Raw genomic sequence first — 10,402 nt, 5'->3', positions numbered from 1 at the left:
ATCTACACTGGTGCGTAAATTATTTACTTGACTGCTTGCTAGGGTAAACCCTCTATGACTTGACCCTGCAAGGTAAGACCCATGATGACTTGCATCACTGCTTAGGTATAACTGTAGCTAGATTTCCAATTGCGTGGATCGATGCTCATGATATCACTCCTTGGATTATCTGGTCCAGACTCAGTTATTCACAGTCCGCCATCATATAGCTGGAATATAGCTGAATGCGGCTATAAACAACAACCAAAGAAAGAGACTGCAAAGTGAAATAAAAAGCATGCATTCGGCAGAGGTGAAGACAATGTAATGACATGGGTGATTTTACTGGCGATTCATCGGGATTTTACAGACGGCTCATCCTTTATTTACCCCAACAAAGAGATTTGATCCTGAGTGAACCAACACTCCAACTGTCAATCGTCTAGCCGATGCCACTTTAATTAACCTGCGTAATCACCAGATGCCTATTAAGCCCCCTTTACACAGAGCCAGGACGCTCAATGGTCGCCTAAACCCAGAAAATCATGTTTCTATGTTCAGCAGTAACTACTCGAGTTGTTCAGCCTCTACAACCACAATGAAACACTGCAGGTACAAGCCCTCTATTTATAGGCAAGCTGAGGAGGCACTACAGGTAGCTCAAAGGAGGCAGAAAAGAGGCAGAAGCATTGCCATGGTGTCTCAAGGGTTGCCGTGGTCGCCGAATAGAGGCATGGCGGTCGCCAAAGTCATCGTTCAATGCACGCTGTTGATCGCCAAAAGGAGGCACAAAGAAGGCAGAAGCGTCGCCCATGATTGACGGGAGACTATTTCAACAGAACGCATCTGTTACCTGGCGACCATTGGGCGACCACTGTGCCTTCATTCTGCAACAGCGGCAATGCTTGTGCCTCCCTTCTGCCTCCTTTGAGCCACCTTTGAGCAACCAACCTCCTCGGCGACCTTTGTACGACAGTTTTGAACATGTTCAAAAATTGACGGCGACCATGGCGTTCATTGCGGTGCCTGAACCTCCTGTGTACCACCTTGGAACGACCTAGGCAACCATTCTGCCTCCTTTGATCCTCCAACGACGACCTGACACATTTTATGGTCGCACACGGGAGGCACAAAGGTCGCCATCCTGTGTAAAGGCCCCATTAGCGTCAGCGGCACAACAAACTGGACTTGGGACCACCTCGTTGACAACGAGAGGGATTACACTTGAATCCTCGCATTCGATTGGCCCCGTGAATCCCCGCATTCGATTGGATGATGCTCATTATAACCTTACAAAATTCGTTTGCGAATGTAATTGTGTATGTACAATTATTTAGTTTAGCATACAGCAAATACGTGTAGTACTATTTTTGCAACAATGAAGCTAAGCTTTTCAGACAAATTGCATATAATACAACACTTGCTACTCCCTTCTTGTCATCCGTTTTTCATGGTACAACCCTACACCTGTGTATCTGTCCTCATTTACTTAACGACTTTATTACAGGTATAATTAGTAAACTAGTAGAACCACTCATATAACCTGACAAAGACTATGCAAACCTACTCAATAACGTGCACCTCTGGCTAGGTATGATGACACGCAATCTACCAAGTCACCTTGCCTGAGCACCCGATCTAATAAGTCGTCTCATACGACTATCATAGGTTGCCATTTCTAACCAGTATCCCCGCAAGGCTGATTCCAAAGAAAGATAGTACACAATAAGCCAAGTCCCCAATGCAAGTACCCAATCCCCACTCTGGTCATTTCTTAAGGCCATGCAGATGAAATAAATCGAAAAATAAATAACCGATTGATTAAACAGAATAGACCCCGTTTTAATGAAAATAAATGTGCCCTTTTTGCAGACTATATTAAAGCGTCAAAAGTATAGTTCTTTTTAAATATATAACTGAGCACCTGAGCACACACGCACCTCACCCATCCCGAAAATCAATTGGTTGCTCCCTCATCAAACTTACATGAAATGGGCTTCACACATTGTACCCATGTCGGGAATCGAACCCGGGTGTTTGGCGTGACGAGCGAACGCTTTAACCACTAGGCTACCCGACCGCCCCCAAAATCATCAAGATATGTTTTTACTTCGTCGCCCCTGCCGAAGTATGTCCCACATATCCACTATCAAACATGCGGGTGTAAACTTTCTTTTGCCCAGCAGCTTACATGACGGCGACCTGTAGTGAGTGTGGTTGTGGTTTTACGCTGCCATTATATATATTTCAGCAAAATCACGGCGGGGGACACCAGAAATGGGCTTCATATATATTGTGCCCGTGTGACGCCGATCTGTAAATAACCCAGACAAACCAGTGATTGATATGAGCGACGCCCTTCGCCGTCCGGGTACACTGACTCACTGTCAACCAAGTCATCGAGCCTGATCACCCGCGTGAGTGAGTATGCTTTTACGCCGCTTTTAGCAATATTCCAGCAATATCACGGCGGGGGACACCAGAAATGGGCTTCACACATTGCACCCACGTCGGGAATCGAACTCGGGTCTTCGGTGTGACGAGCGAACGATTTAACCACTAGGCTACCCGACCGCCCCTGATCACCCGAGTTGCTTGGGACCTGTTTGTACTCGGAGTCCACATGGGGAGAATATGACCTTCTGTTGGTTCTACCATTGCAGGCACTCTCCTACCCAGAGTCACATGCGGCCGGCAGCCAGCCAGCATAATACCTCTGCCACAGGCCAGCGCCATGTGACGATTCGTCACATCTTTCACAGTCCATTCAAGATATTGCATATGCTTTTCATCCGTTTTATGTTTGACAAGTCTACACATTTTCATAAACAAATGTCAAAGAATGGTTACGGTTCATTAAGAAAGTATCCTCATACGTGAACATCTACTTGTTTTTGCGTAGTTATCCTTTGTTTACTTTGGTTGTACGGCTCCACATGCTGTCATCGAAGCCCAACGGAGAGCTAGCGATACGGTCACTTTGATGTATAAATATATATTGTCATGCAACTCACTGTCGCGGTTGTAGTAGCATATCTATATAATTATGCAAAAAGCATTAGTCTGTTCTATACTAATTTCTGAAAACGCGCGTTTGTTTACATGGGCACGTAAGCATCGAACCCGGACCTTGCACTTGACACGATTACATATATCAGTATCTGAACATAAGTTCACCCACCAGGATGTTTTTCCTAAAAATGGCTTCCAATCAGGACTCGTTGTCCGATACAGTGACCCGGATGTGTGACCCGCGATCGCGGCTGTGAGTGCATGGATACTGGAGGAATATGAGCGCCTGGAATGAGTGGCCAATCATTCATTATGTATCGTGGGTGCATCGAGTGTCGGATGAGCGTTTTCAGTGCTTACAATTTACCACACAAAAATGACATTCTTAGCTGCTGCGTATAAACCTGTGCGTGTAGCGAAATTTAGGCTTGACCAAACCACCGTTGGGGTCCGAAACTGCAAACGTGCACGCTCGATATCAATCGACCTCGTAGGGTGGTTTGGCCAGAGAGAGAGAGAGAGAGAGAGAGAGAGAGAGAGAGAGAGAGAGAGAGAGAGAGAGATATCTTTACTACGCTAACCATTAATCAGTGCATAAAATGGGGTTATCGTCAACCTCATAGATTCGATCATTTTGTGAGGTGGAGCCAAGATTTACCTCTTACTGATCATAGGATACAGAGAAGCGGAGGTGACACTTCGAACGATAGTCAAGTATCTGTGACACAGCATGTCACTATAAACACTTGTGGCTGGGACTTTATATTATTTCAATATGTGTATGTCATTTTGTAAACAAAAATATAGTAATTTTTTGGTCATGAAATTAGGTAAAGCCTACGATTTTGTTTCAAATGTTTAAAATGGAAATATATTGCAAGTGGTGCTTAACATTTTTCATGCTGTATATATGTATAGTAAAGTGAAGAAGTTTCACATCCTGATCACAACGAGGCTTTGCGAAACGTCCCCCAACACGTCCCAGGTTGGCCTCTGAGCTGACTAAATGCTGCACCTATCGGTGCGATAAGATCGCTTTGTGCATGGTGCAAGTTGTGTGGTGCATTTCCTGTGTCCCCTACTGTGTATTGTGCAATGTAGCCGTGTGATACTTCACTCACGCAACACCAGGCGACCAATAAACATCTACGGCAATTGAGTCGAGCAAAGTACGTTTTTTTGGTAATTGTAAAGAGGGTCTATTCTTGAGTCAATATCCCGCCTTGGTCTAGACATACGACTCTTGCTCAGAAGTTGTTTGATGAAGGTTACAACATTTGACGCATCAGTGACAAAAATGATGTCCGATACAATTCCCTATCTTGACTTGTACCACATGTTCCCATGTTTCTTTCAGGTAAACAATTGCCTTGCCTTTACATGTGTTTGTGACTGGTGCCACCGGCGGGGCAGGAAACTTTCACCTTTTTGCGAACACCTGGTATCACCACTATTTGTTAGTGATTCTTAAACACATGCTCGTGATATAGTCGGAATCGTACAGTCGACTCTGCTTTATGCAGATATTTCTTTTGGATATTGAAAGGGTGTTGTCGCTTTAATTTATTATTATTATCATCGCCTTGTGTTAGACTAATCATTAACTGAGGGTGGCAGTCCTTTTTGGTACGCCGGATGCCGAAAACATTTTACATTGGGGTCGATGTGGTTCAGTGGTTGTGGTGCCACAACTCGTTATGCTGAGTTGTGTCCCTCTGTTTTCGTCCGCTTTCAATATAGCGTGTGGTCTGTGGTCTATAAGAACGTGGCCCTGCACGTGGGTTTACGGAGCATTAAGCATTCGATATACAAAGTCGGACATCAATGGGAATGTCATCTACAATTTCCAAAATTGATTGTTAATCATGACGGTTTAAAACGAAACGGACTCGTGAAGATCTGGGTTAGAATAGGTCTTCAACAACACATGCTTCTCGTGAGAGGCGACCAACGGGGTCGGGTGTTCAGGCTCGCTGCCGTAGTTGATGCGTATCACCGTGTCCCCATTGCGTGTATCAAGTCCAAGTCGAAAATACCACAGTGTTTTACGCCGCTTTTAGCAATATTCCAATCATATCAAGGCCGGGGACACCGAGAATGAACTTCAATAGTTATACCCATGTTTGGAATCGAACCCGGGTCTTCTACGTGACGAGTAAACACTTTAACCACTGAGCTACCCCACCGCTCCTCGACAATGTGACAACGATGCCACGGTGAAGTGAAGTTTAACGTCGCGTTTAAGATTGTTGAACTTCTAAAGCTACGAACATGTACGTGTTAGGGTATGGCTGATTTTACAAGTCCGGACACATGCCGATTTTAGCGCTAGTGCTTGCTAGCCCACTGGGATACCATGGCGCAGTTTTAACATGTATACCCCACTCAGACACAGTATACTGACTCCAAGCAGACCAATCCTTGTTTTATCCCCTTACGCCGACGAGCGCCAGGCAGGGTAACAACAAGTACCATTTTTCTTTTGGAATGACGCGGACAGGGGATGAAACCGCCGACTTTCCGGGCTCCGGGCAGACACTACATCTACTACACAAAGGAGCCGGTCCAACGCCACAGAAAGATTAAGAAGACATCGCTGGATCAGATACGGGGGATTCAAACCCGGATCTTGAGCATGAAACGATTGCATACCCTACCCTAGTGTTTATCTGAACACACGAACATGCATCTATTTTTACCCAACAGGATGTTTGTCTACGGTTTATTTTTATGTTGCAATACAGCATCTTGAGCATAAAAAGATTGCATACCCTACCTTAGTGTTTATCTGAACACACGAACATGCATCTATTTTTACCCACCAGGATGTTTGTCTACAGTTTATTTTTATGTAACAATACAGCATTGCATACCCGGATGTGTGATCCGAGTGTGTGACCCTGATGTGTAACGGCCATCAGGATTGAGTCAATCAGAACAATCTTTCAACCAACCAATCAGAGCGTCGCGTACCAGATCAGGGGTATTCCGAATGACAGTCACAGGCTGTACGATTCATATTCAATCAGAATCGTCGTCTATCTCTCGCTTCTGTGGGATCAACTTTAGCCTGGTAGCGGATCCAGAGACTACCTTCTACAAATATTGGGTGAGGTGAGAGGTTGACGTTGACGCCTTGGGTTGACGTTATTCAGTATACATCAACACTAACTTTTATGAGGACATCCAGAGGTGGGTGGACGGTGTTTTCTTTGGGTTTCAAGGAGTCAAACAGTTGTGTACCGAATAAATTCAACACATATTGGTTCACGCGAGGTTTATTTACGGTAACTCACTTCTCATTCAGGTTTGTTTGGAAAACGATCTTTTCATGTTGGAGACGTGAACAGACAGACTGATTAATATCTGTGCATTCCACTGTTTACATGGTTAATATCCATCTGAACGCATAGTAAAATTATATTTACACACGTATGTATACATATACGTGCAGAAGTAATTTCGTGAGTAAATGGTGTGCATGTGAACGGGGTATTACCGTATTCGACGTAATAAGCACCCCGCTCTAATAAGCGCCCACGGCGATATTTGCTAATATATTGCCTAGTGAACAATCCCAATTAGCACCCCTTCCGATTGATCAATGTACACAACACTTATTTATTCGTGTATAATACGCACTCGTGTGTTATATGCACCCTTAATTGTGGGCAATTAAATTCTGGAAAATTATCTGTCGTGTATAATACGCACCGACTTTTCTTTTGTATCATTTCAGGCTGTCAGCATAAACCACGAAATTTACAATCTTTCAACCTTTTTTTCTCACCAAAATTATGTTCAAATAAGAGCCCAATATTTCTAATTTTGAGAGCGCCCAGAGCGCTTATTACGTCGAATACGGTATTAAGACTTCATTATTTAGTCGCCGTGATATGCACTGCCGGGCAAAAGAAAGTAAACACCTGGCTAACGAGAATGATGTTTTTATAACAGTTAGCATAGTTTCGTTTTGAACCTGAAGTTTGGAGTGTTTCGGCGACTGTTTATGATTTCTTTTGTCAAATCCAATTTCAAGGGTATACTTTCTTTTATCCGGTCGTTCAAACTTTTGCTTAACAACATTCCACGCCGAAGATCCGGTTTCGATTCCCTACATGGGTACAATGTGTGAAGCCTATGTCTTGTGTTCCCCGCCGTTATATTTTTGGAATATTGCTAGAAGCGGCGTAAATCAATACTCACTCAGTCCGGAGCACTTTGATGAGTGAGTGAGTGAGTGGGTATGGTTCTACGCCGCTTTTAGCAATATTCCAGCAATATCACGGCGGGGGACACCAGAAATGGGCTTCACACATTGTACCCATGTCGGGAATCGAACCCGGGTCTTCGGCGTGACGAGCGAACGCTTTAACCACTAGGCTACCCGACCGCCCCAGCAGCACTTTGCTGAACCTGGAATATACATTTTTGTGTGGGTGGGCAGGAGGATGGTGGTAGAATGGCAAGTATGTGGGCCCCACGCGTTTATTCAAGTTTGTATTCCTCAACAAAACTTCTTGATGCACCACCTGTGAACTTTGACCTGCAGAGGTCACATGCATTGAAGCCGAACACTTTCTTCTTTTTTATACGTCGCTCGTGAACACGATGTTGGTATCAAATATCACTGACGAGAACACACCCAACTATCTGGACCACATACCACGACTTCACGCCCTCGTATAGACAAGTATACTCGTGTGTGCGTGCGTGCGTGCGTACGTGCGTGCGTGCGTGTGTTTAATGGTGGCTAAAAATAAAATAAAAATAAAATGGTTATTTGATGGTGATGTATTTGATGCGCTAATCCTTGTTGTGTTTTGGATCTTGCGTTTGCAGTGTTTCGGCGACAAGTAACGTTTGGAGAACGTTTGTAATTGTTTGTTCAAATACAATCATCAACTTCCTTTGCCCGGTAGTTAATCTTTTGGCAATATACGAGTATACAAATGACATTCGTTTCATCTTGATAAAACCATTTTTAGAAGAGGGAAATGTATTAGTAGTAAAGGAATCCATAGATTATCCGTTTGTCTGCCAACGAAATGAGGCGTATCACCCGATGTAAACAAGCAGAAAAAGCGAGCACAGTCAAATATGGGGACAGAGGTCGCCTGTCGTCCTGCAGAGTTGCGTCCCTTGAGTGAGTTGAGTTTAACGACGCTCTGAACAGCATTCCAGTTATATCACGGCGTGTCAGCTTAATGTGGGAATAAAGCCCCAAGTGATGCACATCTCAGACGTTAACCCCCTTGGCGAAACACACGAGCACGAGTTTGGTGCTGACACACCTAGAAACATAATCGGCGAATGAGAGGTAATAGGTGGCTGGATTACCCAAGGGACGCAACTCTGCACAGGGAATTGCGGCGCCTCAGACGACTGTGCCATGCATGTCCCCTCAAATTAAGGTTGTGGTGGCTATTTAATTTAATGAACCAGTTTCGTTAAAAAATGTGTCAGTGTTTCTCAATATCCATACCACGCTGTGTAAGTTTATGGGTGAGATTTTCTGTATTGTTTTTGTCTGACCAAATTGAAAAATATAAATTGTCCCAGAAAATGCTTAAAAAAACCTTTGCGCCAGATTGTTGAAAAAAAAGAAATTATCTGCCACAAGATATACATTTCTGCAAGATGGCTTTTAAGTTTGTTTTTTGTAAAAACATATCAGATGTAGCTGAATGAATATCTAGTCTCCATTCAAAATCCCCGATCTCTTTACACGTAGGACACAATATGTATAGGCAGTTGGCATGGAACATGAAAGGTTGGATCGGGTTTCAACCAATTGCTGTGAACACCTTGGGCTAACATTCCATGCGTAGAGTGTTTGTCTATCATGTAACATGTCTCAATTAAGTGTAAAATTTGGTTGTAACGATATCGCCAGTATTGCTTGCCCAGCTACGGGTACATACCTCTGTGTGTCATGCTGGAAGCAAACATTAAGCACTTCATACAGTTGCTTATATGATTTCCTTCATGACAACGTCTTATACTGTTGTCCATTTCAACAAGTTTCACCAGCATTCTCTTGCTGGGACCACCCACGTGGTCTAGTGGACAGATCGTCTTCCGAGCGTAAGATCGGTGGTTCGATCCCCTGTCAGGCCATAACAATCGAGGTTAAAAGATGGTATTTGTTGTTACCCTGCCTGGCGCTCGGCATTAAGGGGATAAAACAAGGACTGTCGGCTCTTGAGTCAGTTTAATGCGTCTGGGTTGGTTTATCCATATTAAACTGCGGCATGATATCTTAGTGGGCTAACATTGGAAAACGGATTTAGTCTGGACAAGTACAACCAGCCACACACACACGCAGACACCAATGTACGTCGCTATATAGGTACAATACTCTTGAACGCGATGCTAAAACCCCTTTCACCTCACCCCTCTTGTTGGAATACCACGATCGTTACCACGATTGCCTTGGCTACAATCCACCAGTGTGGCGCTTTCAACTTCTTCATCCCCCACCTTATTTTCCTGATCTGGCTCCGTCAGACTTCCATCTGTTCCTAAACATGAAGAAAGCTCAAGCCAGAACCCATATACAGTTGTGGTCTCTGCCATTCTTCAACTCGACCGAGGAGCCAAGACCGTCATCGAAACTGGGATAATATCCCAACATCATTTGCAAAAGTGTATCAATGTTAAAAATAAATCATTGTTATGTCTTTGGGTCATGTCTTCCCATGTGGGGCTCAGATTTTATCAATCAACCCCCATGTTTATTACATTGCTTGACGCTCGGCAATATGGGATTAAAACAAGGACTGGTCGGCTCAGTTTACTGTGTGAGGTATCCCTGTAAAACTGCCGGACAGTATCTCAGTGGGCTAGCACTGTAAAGTCAGCATACGCCAAGACCAGTGCAAACACGCACGCACGCACACACGTGTGAACATGACGTCAAAGCCAATTTAATCTGATTTCATCTCTTTGGCCAACGTCATTGACAAAACATACGTACAATATGTTCCTTCACCACGTGGTGGAAGAAAGTGATTTATTTAAGCCCGTGAGGCAGAGGCGATGTAAGCACTACTCTGCAAACTCACTCAACCTTTGGCTAGTATCGCATTCCTATTCTGATACACTTACTGTATTTGTTCATTTGTTGTTTAACGCTGCACTCAGCAATGTTTCAGCTGTAGGACCGCCACCTGTGAATAACAGACCAGGCAATACAGTGATCGATATTGTGATTAAAGATTGGTAGAGTAAGATGACATCGTACCCAACAGGTGGCAAATAATATGTAATGTAGTGCAAGTAGTATGTGTATGTAGTGGTGTGCAAGTAGTATGTGTATGTAGTGGTGTGACAAGTAGTATGTGTATGTAGAGGTGTGCAAGTAGAATGTGTATGTAGTGGTGTGACAAGTAGTACATGTATGTAGTGG

The sequence above is a fragment of the Haliotis rufescens genome, unplaced genomic scaffold (genome assembly GCF_023055435.1).
Source record: "Haliotis rufescens isolate VD_foot unplaced genomic scaffold, xgHalRufe1.0.p SCAF_6, whole genome shotgun sequence".
Classification (NCBI taxonomy): Eukaryota; Metazoa; Mollusca; class Gastropoda; order Lepetellida; family Haliotidae; genus Haliotis; species Haliotis rufescens.
The sequence above is the reverse complement of the archived record's forward strand: the minus strand, read 5'-3'. Positions refer to the sequence as shown.